A 15314-nucleotide genomic window follows, 5' to 3' on the forward strand; every position below is an offset into this window, starting at 1 on the left:
CCATCGTTTCATTCATATTGCGGGAACGGTTTTCGGATAATCGCCAGGAGATTTATAGAGGTCAACGCGGCCTCCAATAATCACGTAGCTTTTACGGCTTGACATTTTGCGATGCGAATCCACCAGACTATTGGCGTAAGTCACTTTGGTATTTGCCTGGCATTTGTTGCATCGCACGATTTGCCTTCGTGTCGTCACGGCAAGGCCGAGGAATTCTTACAAGTCCTTACAGAGGACTTTAAGAGTAGCTATCGTTTCTTATGAAATATTACTCTACTGCGTTCATCTAAAGTCTAATGTTTGAAAGAAAAACGAACGAAATTATTATCTTCGCCAGAATATCCTGTAATTTAGTAAATCGAATACCATGCGTAATTCGTTGGCATTATCTGATTTAGAAGAACAATAATAGAGAAAATATGTAATAGATATGATTGAAAGATTATGGATTATTAATGATTTATTAGCGATTTATAGTTTCTCTGACGTAAAGTAGCAGTAATACCTTATACATTTGGAGTAATTTATTCAAATAATATCGAGATAACATTCCGCGTGCATTTAACACATCTCATTATCATATTTTGACATTACTTTAAATTTATTGCTATTTACACTGTTAAAAAAAAATTTACTTCCGTTACATGTAATGGAAGCAAATTTCAAGCAGGTACATTAAAAATATTTAATGTTGTCAATGAAAATGAAATTATAAATAATTTAAATTTAACGTTTACTTACATTAAATTTCATGCAAATCTACGTAAAATTTAATAAAAAATGTACTAAACTTCGTAAAAATTTATGAAAAGTATACTAAATTTCATGAACATGTACACAAATATACTTTTTAGTTGCAAATACATTAAATTTTATGATATTTTTAACAGTGTAGTTTTGCGCGCGATGAGAAAAACATTTATTTTTTTGCCGATTCTTCCCACCTTCGACACATAGAAAAAACGGTTTTGTTGAAGTATCTAAAAAAGTAGCTAGATTTAGATCTGAAAATAATTTTCTTTAGACCATCAAAATAATTAAGTAGCATGCTTAGGCTCGGTTTAATTTTCTAGTTTACTTATGGACTTAACTTGATAATAATGTAAAAATTGTATTTTTCTAGCTATGATTTTCTATACTCACTAAACTAATAATTTTGTAGTGAGTAACTTTTAAAATACAATTTTTACATTATCATCAGATTAAAAAAACGTTAAGTCTAAATCATAAGTTAACCAGAACATGAAAATCAGAGCCTTGGTTGCTAGAATGTTAAATCTTTTTGCAATATTGTTGTTTAAGCGTTCTACATTAAAGATCTAAATAAAAGTCTGACACTCGAGACAAATATGGCGGAAATATTTGATTCTGCAGAATAAGAATCTTATTGCAGAATATACAGTATTTAGATTTTCGTAAGGTTTTATTGTCCAGTCTCTTACTTGAGAGTCTCTATTCTAATTATTTTGATGGTCCAACACAATTATTTTTATATCCAACTAAAAATATATTTCACACTGAGAAAAATTTTTAATACAAAAATTCAACAAACGGGAAGAATTCTGATTACATCAATCAGAATTTTTTATCTCAATTAAAATTATAATAGATTGAATCAGAAAATTCTGATTTGTCCATTTTCAATCAAAATTCCAATTAATGCAAGCAGACTTTTTATCCAGGAGTGCAGCAAAACCATTTTTTCTGTGCAAAAACTCCGATGTCAGGAATCGAATTTGTTCCAGTAACCTCGATTTTGATAAATCTGATCGCGTTTTCTTTGGTCACGTTCATTTATTTGTTCTATGATGAAAAAATATGATATTATTGCTGCATGAAAGTGTTCGATGATCCGTGTTCTCGCGATTGTAAATCATTGCATCGCGACAACTGCGAGGCTACGAAAGGCTCTCGTTCGATGTCGAGAAAGGAGCAGGGGCGGTTGTATAGGTGAATGGTTGGCGGCGAAAAGAAAATAGATCGTTTCGCATAATAGATATCGACTTGCAACATTAATTGCAACGAGAGTCGCGCGTCGTGACGGCGCTCCATATCGGTTACCCAGTTGCTAATATTAGCACGCCGGAGGGATTTAAATTTCGTTCGTGCGTAACAAGTTATGGTACAGCTTTTCTGATATGCCCGACATGAAAATCAATCGGTTCGAGCCACTTAAAAAAAAACAAGAAGTTTGTTAACAAATTGCGAACATTTGAAAGTCGCCCACGCCTAACCCTGATAAAAATATCATACATTTTTTTAGCAGTTACCAGACAGTTATATTTTTTTATTTAGTAACTGAAAAGTAAAACTATAGGATCTTAATCAAGATAAAACGCTTTGCCTGCAATAACTGCGTATAGTGCGTAAAAACGCGCAAAATCTGAAACTATTTACTGAATAAACGAGACAATAAATTGATTACACAGTATTTTAACTAATAATAGTATATTAATAACTAGACAATATATATAGCTGGGCAGATATATCTATGCTTTGCACATATTTTTACTAGGAAAATTGCTTTAGCCACTGTAAATAAAACTCTATCAAATTCTTTTTTATTTCCTATGCAGTATTGTTACACTCTAAGAAATATTGATGTGGATTTAACACTATAATTCTCACTGTAGTATTAATATTAACACCAACATGATAGTATGGATTTCAAACCTCTAATATTTATATCAACTATCACGATGGATTTAAAACCACATATTAAATCCACATATTAATATTAACATCAACATAATGAGAATTATATAGACACCGCTATTTTTTAGAGTATACATACTAACGAGAATATACAAATAGTAATACTATACCGAGAGAAAAAAAATGATTACAATAACCATAATTTAACTATAATTTATAATCATTTTTTGGGACAATCATTTTATAATTGTTTTGACCATATGAATCTGGAGACACGATAGTGTCTCGGCGCTAAGCATAGCGCGAGACACTGACTCCTTTACGCGAACCGGCGAGTTGCGTCGAATCGAGATTATCGGTTATAGTAACCTGAACACTGAATTATGATCATAACAACCATAATATGTATTCATTCAACTAATTGTATGGTTATCTTACACATAAATCATATTTGCATATCTGGAGACACGGTAGTGTCTCGGCGTTAAGCCAGGCGCGCCCGACACTGCCGTGGCTACTTTACGCGAACCGGCGAGTTGCGGCATAGTAAATTATACTATAAAATGTTGTAACTATACATACAAGGTTATTGTTACGTATACTAACATTATAGCAATAATAACTATAAAAATGATGTTCCTAACCATAATTATTTTACCATGCAATTATAGTCACAATATACTTTTCTCTCAGTGTAGACAATAACTGGATGAATGTGTAGGAAAATTGCATACACTTCCATCAGAATAATGATCGATCGATAACTGTAAGGAGATTCTAATCGAATTTCATTGATATTGTGATACTTTATCTCGTCGAAAATCGAATATTTGGGAACAAAGTACATAAATCTTGCGCTCGTACATAAAACTCGAGCGCTTCCGAAGTTCCGCGTTATGGCTGGTAGCAATTTTTCAGAACGAGATCGTTTTACTCTCTCCTCCGCCCGTCATGTCGGACAGTGTTAGGCGAAAGATGACGAATGGAAGAGAAGATCGGACAGAGAGTTTTCGTACTCGGCTCCAGCTAACAGCTGGCAAGCAGACAGACGGGTAGCACCGTTAGCGTAAGACTCGTCCGATTCTTCGTAGATCAGCCTTCTCGATCGTACCTCGCCTCTCTTTATTTCTTGTCAGGGACCAAGTGTTCAGGGACGTACGGGACTTGACGTCGTTCACTATGGAGAAATCACGGTGGCACAAAAACCATTTATAACCCGACCATTGATCTTCACTTTAATGATAGATTCTCGATTGAACGTGGAATTGATTTTATGGAAAATTTTCTAGCCGTAAGCTACTGGATGTTTTGCGATTTTTTATACGAATTCAATGTATAGGATTCTCAAATTAATAAATAGTTATATGTATAAGAAAGGGGCTTTAAGAGTCAAATAAAATAAATATACGTTGTCTATTACCTAAAATACAATCATTATGTATTTTAAGTTATAGACATATTTATCGCACCAAGAACAATTAATGTTGTTTCTTAAAGCCCCTTTTTTACATTATATTGATTTTTTTATACAAATTAAAATTAGAATAATGTAATAGAAATATTTTTTTTAATTATTTGGATTTACATTTTGAAAGTGGATAAGGATTTAATCGAACAATAAGACAATGCCACTTATAATTGTCAGAAATTAATTCTAAATTCTTATAAAATGTATATTACATTGTAATATATTGTAATATAAACGTATAATTACATTTTTCTATGAAAAATAGGAGTTGGATTTTGGATTGAAAAACAGAAAGACAATTTTATTTTCTTCTAGAAGTTTTTTTTTTATTGTATAAAATTTAGAATTAACAAAGTTCAAGATTAACAAATCTGCAAAAAATAAAATTTGTATACGAGAAGAAAATGGTTCAAATCATTATAAATCAAATAATTAAAAGGCTAGGAGCCAATTAAGTTATTTTAATGTTAATAGAAAATAATTATAAAATTTTTGTAATTGGTTTTCGGTTTAAAACACCTTTATATAAACCTTTAAGCCAAGCTCCAATTTCCTTACAGAAATCTAATACTGGCTAATTTATTATTGAAAGAGAGTAATTAGTTACTTAAAGTATTAAAATAAAAGTAATTAATTATTTGAAGTATTATTAAAGGCATTGTTGTTTAGTGCTTTTAATACTCTAAAAAAGTAATTAATTATTGTCTTTAATTACTCGTTAGATTTCTGTAAGGGTTATTTTTGCAAGATTAAGCCGTGGGAGAATTATAACGCTATCGATTGCTCCCAAAGCGATCGTTTTCAAAGCTGAAAACATTGTGGCACGTAGTGTACGTTCCTGAAGCCTCCACCACTTGGTCCGACCGGCACTTGCCACTTCTACTACCGTCGAACTCCAGCGGGACGAGAAACTGGGATCCTCGGTTCGGCTCGGCTCGGCTCAGTCAGTATTGCACCGCCGCGCATTTTCCGCGCGCGTAATACGAGCACGCCGTACCCGGGAATCACGTTTCGCATTATCCGTCACCTTCTGTCGAGTGAAGGGCTTCTCGTTACGCAAATCCCGATCGGTCGAAGGTCGACCGTATCAATCGTTGGAACCGCCGGAACGGAACCGTGTGCTCCACTCTCTCGGTGTGTCGTTTATAATCGATAATCCTATAGTTAATCGCGTGCCAAAAGTGCCGAGAGAGAACGGAGATGTTACTGCCAAAAGGACGGATGTGCGCGCTTTCGTCGAATCGTTGACGCTGCGAGAAGCAAGAAGTGTCGCCGGAACGAAAGTTTTTACGCTAATCCGTCACACTCTTGGTATCTTACGCATGTAATAGCGTTTGCAATTGTACGTGCGTGTTTTGTACGTATTTTGACACCTGCAGATGGTTCGATTTGATTCTATCGCCGAATTTCACGGCCACTAACTGGAGCAATCGTACGCTCCACCTATTTTTTTTTATAAATTGATAAGGTAAACGCAAAGTGCAATTTTTCAAATGTTTGTCTATCTATTCAATTTTAAATTTTATATAATTCTATATAAATTCTGAATTTTTTTGAATCGCAGTGGAATTAACCTTATTAATATTTGCTTGTACATCTGATCGATATCAGTTTTTTTTTCTTTTGTAATTCTAAAATACGTCAACACACTCAGTTAAATCAAACAATTATTGTTCTGTTTATTATATTACATTGTCACATAATATAAAATTAATAAATTCATTGTAACATAACATGTTATAATTTATTATTTGTAAAGTAATATACAATTAATAAATTGTAACACAATAGGATAAAGTATTACAATTTCGAACATGGTACACTTCTGAATGAAATAAAATTCCCATTTCTAAGTTCAAGTTTGGTAACTCTAAGTTTATTGTGTGAAGGGTATCACCAAACAAGAAAAAGTTAAACTTGGACCTCGAAAATTGTATTCAAATCTTATTTCGTTTAGAATTGTACCATGTTCGAAATTGTATCACCTTTTATGTTACAATTATTTTGTTATTATTGCAAATTAATATATTACTCTATCATAGTTCAATGAAAAAAAGAGTCCGATTGCATTCATTGGAATTTTTGTTGAAAATGGAAACCAGAATTTTCTGGTTAAATCTATTATAATTTTAATTAAAAACAAAATTCTGATTGATACACGGAAAAAAATGTAAAGTAATATCCACTAGAATTTTAGTAAATTTTATGAAATTGGTAAATCCAAGGATTGGCGTTCTTATACATATAAAATTTACTTTTCTAGTAAATGAACGATCATCGTATAGCCATATTATAAGGCTGTAAGATAGTAATTTACATCTTGTAAAGTAAATTTTATGCTACTGTAACTTGTTATTATTTCTTAATGTATAAATTATCATACCTCTTAATAGAATTTATTTTACGACGATTTTTTGTTTTAGCTCTAACAAAATTTACTGCGCAGTAAAAAATATAAAGTCTTGAAAGTTGTTTGTGCTTACAGTCTTAAAAATAATATGATTTACTTTACCGTAAGATAATAATCATTTGAATGGATTTACTATAATTGTAATGTATGTAATTTTTACTTTACACCTTTGATTTTTATTTTCAGGCAAATAAAGTTTTATCATAAGTTCGGCAAAGTAGCCAGAATATTTTTACTAGACTTATAAGACTATTCATTTTTCTCCGATGATCAGAATCTTCTGGTTTATTCATTTTCAACCAGAAATTTTTCTTAGTATTATATTACAATTTAATAATCACTCTTTCGTGAGATTCATTATACAACCCGCATTGTGAAACGGGTACTACGAACCACGCAACGATCGTCTTAATAAATAACGATCGCCGGATGGATAAAACGAACTCTCGTTGTCGTTACGAGCGAACGATAGAAATTAGCATGTACTCTCGTACTTCCTCTTTTCTCGCATCGCTTGGTGAACGCACTCATCGGAACAGACTCGCGTTCTCTTTTCTTTTTCTTGTGCAGACTACGAGATCGATATTCTGATCGTAACTAGTTATTCTCGCGTTTCCTGCGTCTCCGTTTAACCGATTTATACACACTCGGGGAACGATATCTGGCATCTTATCGCGCCGTCTCTCGCACGGTCGATCGCGCGCAACTACTCTCCTTATGCTCGCCTTGTGTCAAATTCAGTAAGTAATCGTAAGTCGGTCGGCGCATTCGATTCGTGTCACTCGCTTTACGTCGTGGAAACTGCGTCGCTGCAACTTGGTAACGCCAACACATAAAAGATATTTAACAAACAAGAAATTAAATAGATTTTCGGGCTCTCAATATTTTAAATAAAAATTTAATAATAATTTTGGATTGGGCTAATGAAAGCTAATTTACCGCGATAAAAAAGAAGATTAAAAAGATACTTAATTACAAACAGTAGTAATTAAGTATCTTTTTAATCTTCTCTTTGATTCGCCTCGATTTGCGATCGTACTTTCATTTGAGATGCAAACAAATGGTTTAATTTTCCATTATCTTCAATAAGAATTTAATAAAATATTTAATTGAATATATTTATGTAAAAATTAGAGATAAAAATTATACAGATATGTTTTGTTAAATTTTTCACTGAGAGAAAAGTGTTTGGTATTTACGACTATAATTGCATGATAAAATAATTATGGTTAGAAGTTCCATGTTTATGGTTATTACTGATATTAGTAGGTAATAATATATATAGTTCTCTCAAACATGAAAAAATTTTACTATAAATTATGAGATAATTTCAAATATTAATATAATAAAATATTAAGATATATAGGTGGTAAATATAATAAGCATATTTATTTAGTAAATGTCGCAATTATAGTGAATATAACTTTTCTTAAATTTACTTACTATTTATGTAGTAATAATAACAACTAAATAATATATTAAGAAAAAACTAAAGATTTTTAAGCAGTGTATGTAACTATTAATAGCACAATTGATTATATTTACATGATTAAAATAACTATAAATATATACTATAAAAAAATGACTATAAATTATAGTAAAATTATGGTAATTGCAATTATTTTTTCTCTTAGTGTTATTGAAAAAAAAAACCGGAAAAGTAAGTCATAAATAAGCATGACATTTCAGGATCAATATTTTCGACGGGAAAAGCAGTAAATAAAATTCTCTAATCGCCGTATTCCAGCATTTATGTGTTTATATATTATAATTAAACATTTAAATAATATTTTACATATAAATATTATTGAAGATTGCTTCTAACTGTTGCAATTTTCAAAGGTCTGCGAAATGTCCACTGTTTCAATTCTTGCCACGCACGTTCTACTTAATTTTATTAATTTGTATTATAACGTACTTGTTTACCCTCTTTTTATCATTTCTTTATTTTGCGTTTAGAACGATATCATTAGCTTCGTTTCGGTTGAGTAAGTTCACAATTTCTTACATTTCTGGGTCGAACCGCAGTGTTATAAGTCCGTATTCGATAATACTCGTTTCTTTCTCTTTCGGTGTGATGCCGATTCAAATTACAATACACGCACGCGTGCCATATGCAAATGCAAGATGCAACGAGTTTTCTCATCATCTTTCACTCGCCGCTGTATTCTGTGCAATTTCGCATTTACGGACGCCACATTTCCAAAGTTTCACACTTGGTATCTCTATTTAATGAGAATAACTTGAATTAAAAGGAACACAGAATTTGCATTGAATCTCTCTTATAATCTGTTGAATCATGTTAGATATATTATTTTTCTTTTTAACGAATATATTAATATTCAGCAAATATTCGCGAATATATTAAATAAAAATTATTTAATGGCGTTATAAATTTTAACTTAATATCGAATTGATTTTCTTTGAATTAAAAATATAAAAATATAAATTTTATTTAACATATTAAATTGCACATTAATAAGCAAATTCTTGTTGGATGTATTGTTCCTTTTATCAAGTAATCCTTGTTATTTGATGAGTTTCTCAATCTTTTACCATAATTAGTACAACATAATTAGACTAACTATTAAGTTATTTTGGTTCCCATTTCGTTTTTTCATTCGAATAATGCGAGTCGTTTAAGTATGCGATTAGATTAGACGGAATCCGCTAAACTTGGCTTGCGGAATCAAGTCGCACCTTATTAAGAAGAAACGTTCGAATACCGTATCGATATCTTATCGAAGCAGCTCGCGAGTTTACAATTAAAGGCAAAGCGTTGGCGGAATTATTAAATCTAGCCTGTAGGTTCGGCCGAGCAAGAGCCTCCATCGAATTCACAACATTTACAATCACGCGCTGTGCAACAACCTGCCTCCGTTTTATCCGCCATAAATGCAGCGCTGTTTAATTGCCGCATTGTTCATTCGCTGTATTAACTGCAGCAGCCCGAGTTAAACGCTTCGTCCGTAATTTATATAACGAGCGGCGCGCGGTGATCGCCAATCTCGCTCCAGCGATCTACCATTTACTTTCTTTATACATACGTATCTCGCCTCAATGGCAGACATAGGTGCAAATATAACAATGCAACGCTTCCCTCGAAACTCCTGTTCCGTAGCATTTTTGTCGAATTACGCGAATTCTTCTACTTTCTCCAAATCAATACCGCGTCGTTGGCGTTTTTCGAAGACTTTCGATATACGATACTGATTACATTATACAGGAAAAAACATTCAGTGTTTTTCAACAAAATTCTTTAACATGATCACAATAGCGTGACCACTGTTATCCTATCTTGCTGGACTATCACCAGTCAAGTATTTCCCATGCAAGGGATGATAACGATATTTCTGTAAAATAGGTATATTATCTGTGAGCGTTAATTGTGCGTCATGAACCTATTAATGTAACAATTCTCAAATCTATTTATTCACTAATTTCAAACTATATTTTTAATGGGTTTGACTCTTACTTTGCCCTTTATTTATTGTTTTTAATTTTCTATTTTTTTTATTTTCTAGTTTATTTATGGTTTAGACTTAACTTTACTTGACTTAATGATAATGTAGAGTTTAGTGATGATACCATAGCTAGAAAAACACAAAAAATTGTGTTTTTCTAGCTATGGTATCATCACTAAACAGAAGGTTTTGTGTACTGGTAACTTTAAAAGTTATTCACTACAAAACTATCAGTTTAGTGATATCGCTAGATATCGATAGATTTATCGCAGCTATAAAAACATACAATTTTTATATTGTCATCAAATTAAATAGAACGCTTAAACTCGATGATAATACTGCAAAAGTTCTGACATTCCAGCAATTAGTCGTACATAATTATTTCGATGTATGGTGTAACAAAATTATTTTCAGATCTGTATTTATATTTTTAAATATTTTAGCAAAATCGTTATTTTAGCAAATGCCTTCTGTGTGTCTGTGACATCTTTTGTTCATCACATTATAAATTACATATTTGTATAAAAACTAACTCATTTCACCGAGGCTAAATTTTCCATATAATTAGTGTGGGATTCTTTTTGGAGACATGTGTGAGATACCAATCGTGATAAAATAAACAATACGCTAATTTTTGTGAATGGAACACATAGGAATGTTAATGCATATAAGTATGTCGAGGTCCGCATATATTGAAATTCGAGATTGTAATTTTGTTTTTCTAATCTGCTGAGCAGTAATGCAAATATCTCGAGCAACTTTCCCAGGATACTGTCCCCTCACGATCCTCATGACTCGATTTCTTCTTTCCGTCGCATTAATTTCTCCAAATCACGGATGCACATCCCATCTTCGATTTCTCGTCGATGATGACAAGTATCGGAAAGCTGAATCTCTCGTATTCACTTTCTATATTCTCTCTCTCTCTCTCTCTCTCTCTCTCTCTCTCTCTCTCTTTCTCTATTGTCTCAAATTATAATCGACCCACAAAGTGTTGTCAAACCTTTTTTTTCCTCGCTGCTATTATCTTGATCTCCGGTATGCAGCAACGTACGCTGAATCCGTCGCAGAAGTGCGAGAAATTCAAGTGGAATGTAAATCATTCTGTGATTTTTCGTGTCGCTATCGCAGCTACGCGATCTGCGAGAGTCAGTCACTTTCTTCCTGCGGATGCGTCTCGCGTGAAATGGTCTGTTGTTTATGCGCTGGAAAGGCTAACAAACCGGCTGGACCGCGTGTAAATTAGGAACCCGTTGGCCGGTCACGTTGACTCTAAAACGCGAAATTTTACGGCACCCCGTTTAACAATTTCATTTGCAATTCAATCTGCGAGAAATTTTTAATTTGATGCAATTTGAAGTGAATCTCCCGTAAAGTTATATTTTTTCAGCCTAAATAGAATTACGTATGTAATATTTCTCATTTAATAAAATGTTGCGTATAGCAAATATTATATTATATAGATTTAATTGTATAACATATTTTTACAAGATTCTTGGAAAAGTAAGAAAGGAAATTTATGTCTTCAAATGCAATGTATTTCTTTATCTCCAAGTACGACACAACGCAATATTGATAATATATCTGAACGATTTAATTTATTACTTTCTCCTGATTAGAACTTCAGATTGCACTTAAATTTTTAAGATTATATCGTACAAAGATTAAAAAGTATTTCACACTGCAGAATAATCTCGAATTACAAGCTAATACATAGCTATATATATATATTTATCGAAAGTAATATGCGAACTACATTTCTCGAACCTTTAAATATATCACTGTGCAAATGACGTTGTTTGAGTTTGATATGATTCGGCGAACGTGATTTAGCCTGCGTCTGTATGGCACATTAAAGGTATGTTGTGATACGTTATCAGAGAGAGACTGATTTTATAAATAAAGGAACATATGGCTTTCAGTATTTTAAAATCATTTATTGTGAATTTAATTATTTTTCGATGTTTATAAATATCCAAGAATTTAGACTTTAACTAAACGTATTAATTTTTTATTAAACATAATTTTATCAAAAGTTAAAAGATACTCATTAAATTAATAGAAGACATAGAAAAAAAATTTCTGGAAAGAACGATTTTACTAAATACTATTTCAAAATTAAATTACTATTTAAAAATTTAGGTAAATACAAATCTGAAAATAATTTTATTGGACTATCAAAATAATTATGTATAGGAAATAGGGCTCGCTATTATACGTTTAAACGAAAACACGTTTACACGTATAATTAGCATATCCGTTTATTAGAATCGTTTTTCCGAATATTTTCACTTTTTTATATAAACATTATCCCTTTATTAAGGAGTGTGACGAATTGAGAAAATGCAAAAAATTCGATTTTTAATTTTACTAAAAAAAGTTAAAATATTCGAAAAGATGTTTTTCATAGATGGATATGTTAAATATATGTAAATGTATTTTCGTTTAAATGTATAATAAAACACGTATATTCGGAAAAATGTTTCTTTTATAAACGGATATACTAATTAAACGTGTAAACGTTTACCTTCAAGTAAACGTTTTTTTGAAAGCGAATATAAACGGATAAACGTTTTACGTTTACACGTATCTTCGAAAAACGGAATAAAATTAGAGCCCTAATTTAAAACTAAAACATAATAAATAATGCTGAAAAAAATTTTGACATTCTAGCAATCAGTTTGAGTGTTCTACATAATTATTTTTATAGTTTAAACAAAATTTATTTTTAGATCTACGTATATCTAACTAAATTTTTAGATATATTAGCAAAACTATAATATTTTTTTATGTAATTTTATTTTTTTAATAGTGTTCAATCACAATAATCTTAATAATAATTAATTAAAATAATTTTATAGTGTTTATTGATATAAAAGACTCAATAATTTAATTAAAATATTTTTATCAAAATATATAATGCCTAATTGATACTTTCTAAAAATAAATTAATAAGACATTTCTCTTGGTTTACGAAAGTGTTTTACCTTGATGTGTTCTACTGTGTTTAATCGATAAGTCGAAGCAAACGGAGCAGAAGAGTACGTTTTATGAAAGCAGGTGTTGTTATTATAGATTTGTTAATGTCACACTGATTCTGGTCACGGCGTCGGCGATGGCGAAATGCGTCGTGAGAACTAGGTGAACCTTAAAACCGTGTTCTGCGTGTCACTTACGAGCAAGTTCTCTTTCTTTCGAGAAAACGGGTTCTCGGGACGTGCTAGAAGCGTGACCGCGGTTGCAGCGTGGAAAAAGAAAAAGAAAATGCTCGTGTGGCGCAAGGATATAATCATCGTTTTGTTGTGCACATAGAAGTTGCAATTATTACACTTCCGGACGTCTTGCATTAACAAAACCCCCGGGGTCGCTCGCAACTTCCAACAAAGTTGTGCGAATCTCGGTAATTTACGGTTTTTTACGGTGTATTTTAATAACTTTTGTTTAATGTTGTATAATTCACAGAGATTTATATCTTGTATATAACTATCAATTCACTGATAGAAATTTCATGCACTTCGAGTAATTACTCGACAGTTGTATGAACTCTATCTAGTAAATGGTTGTGAGTAAATTTACTTAGGATTTTACAACATTTAACGTTTTGCTTTGTTTGCACTTACTGTACACAACAAATGCGCAAAATCTAAACTCATTTACTGAACAAGAACAGGACAATAAATAAACTATGCAGTAATTGAGCAAGTCGTACTCATTTTATCCGGGAAAACTGCTTCAGCCACTGAATAAAACTCTCTTTATCAAGTTTTTATCCGTTTCTAATACTTCCATATTGTTACAACTACAATTAAAAAAATTTACTAAGTTTTTTAAGTTATTTAAGTAATGCTAAGTAAACATTTACTTACAGTAAGTAAATATTTACTCAATAAAATGATAGTTAAATTAATTTGGCTTTTGTATCAAATAAATATACGTTTACATTTAGTAAATATTCACTTAGAAATATTTAAATATATATTTATTAAAATTTAATATTTTTTTCAATGTAATGAGAATACAGACAATAACTGGATGAATGTGTTTAAAAAACTGCATACAGTTCTACCAGGGCTTTTTAATTGACGTTTTTGAACTTATTAATTTATTATTTGTGGTGCTGAGTTAATAACTGCGATAATCGCATCTACGGTAATTACAAGCCCCGAGAGAAGAGGAGAAATTATGAAAATAATTATTGCAACTTTCATTCGCGCTTTTAAGCGTAACATTTTGTACACACAGTTTAGATTGCTCACAGAAGTTTAGGTTTAAAATCCAGGTTTCTGTCCATATCTAACGCGCGTTCGTTTCGCGACCTTTCAAGCGCAATTGACCCGCATAGCTACTATTCCCGCCTCTATTTTATCCCCGTCTGCCCCTCCATCTCTCTGATTCAGCCGGCTTTTACAATGCCGCGGAAACGCGAGCGCGGCTTTCGCGCGTGGCGTGCCAGATTTCCAACATCCTCCTCTCTTGTGACGCAAAATCGCGCATACAGCTCGATGGACTGCACGTAAAATCAACTAGGTAATAGGTATATAACGCAAACTCTCTTTTATTTTGACTCTAAGACACAGCCATTCCAAATTATGTATTTTGTGAAAGGAAAATAAAACCGTAAATCAACTTTTTTTATTCGTAATCAGTTTATATATGAATAAAGAAATATGTACGAATATTTAATTTATGTTTTCTTTATAGTCTAATACGGATTTATTTGTAGTTGGGGTTTTAGTACATAAAAGTGCATGAAGGTACATTTAAGTACAATTCAGAAGATGAAAGTGCACATCAACATATGATAACCATCGAAAGAGAAAATTAATTTCATAAGAGGTATAAGTGTTTAGTTTGATAAAAAAATGCATAGAAAATTTTACACAGGTTAAGATAGCTGCACCTGTGTGGATGAAATAGTACATTATGTACACTGTTCACCATCTTGACTTTAAATACCAAAAAAATAGATTTGCCATTGCATCACTTTATATATCTAGTGACTTTAGACTGCACGCATTTTGGCGCACCGCTGTTCCGCGCAAAATATTAAACACAGAAAAATATCATTCTTAATCGCTAAAAAAAAGTGATTATTCAATTTACTTTCTTAGTTTCAAGTAACGGTTATCTTTAACAATGAATATCTTGATAATAAAATATAGATACTTATTACAAATTTTAGAAAAACATTATTAGTACTTAAAACAAGAAATTATTTTTTTTTTAAGACTATTACAAAATTGATCGAAGAAGCGACTTTATATAATAATATAATATTATAAACTATTGAATTTATTTTAACTTAATAATCTTGATT

The 15314-nt window shown here is 31.6% G+C and overlaps 1 protein-coding gene across 5 annotated transcripts in view; it reads left to right on the forward strand.

Moving 5' to 3' along the window:
* LOC108727189 (uncharacterized) overlaps window positions 1–15314 on the forward strand; it is a 101883-nt gene that overhangs the window by 73196 nt on the left and 13373 nt on the right. The window contains exon 1 of one of the 5 annotated variants that reach the window (XM_018455184.1): window positions 5091–5465. The exons of 3 other annotated variants lie outside the window; for them this stretch is intronic. The gene's annotated coding sequence lies outside the window, so the exon portion shown is untranslated. Of the gene's footprint in view, window positions 1–5090; window positions 5466–15314 lie in introns of those variants that run through there. One more of the 5 variants, XM_018455183.1, reaches the window with a different exon arrangement.

The sequence above is a fragment of the Mycetomoellerius zeteki genome, unplaced genomic scaffold (assembly GCF_001594055.1).
Source record: "Mycetomoellerius zeteki isolate Tzet28-1 unplaced genomic scaffold, Tzet1.0 scaffold471, whole genome shotgun sequence".
NCBI lineage: Eukaryota > Metazoa > Arthropoda > Insecta > Hymenoptera > Formicidae > Mycetomoellerius > Mycetomoellerius zeteki.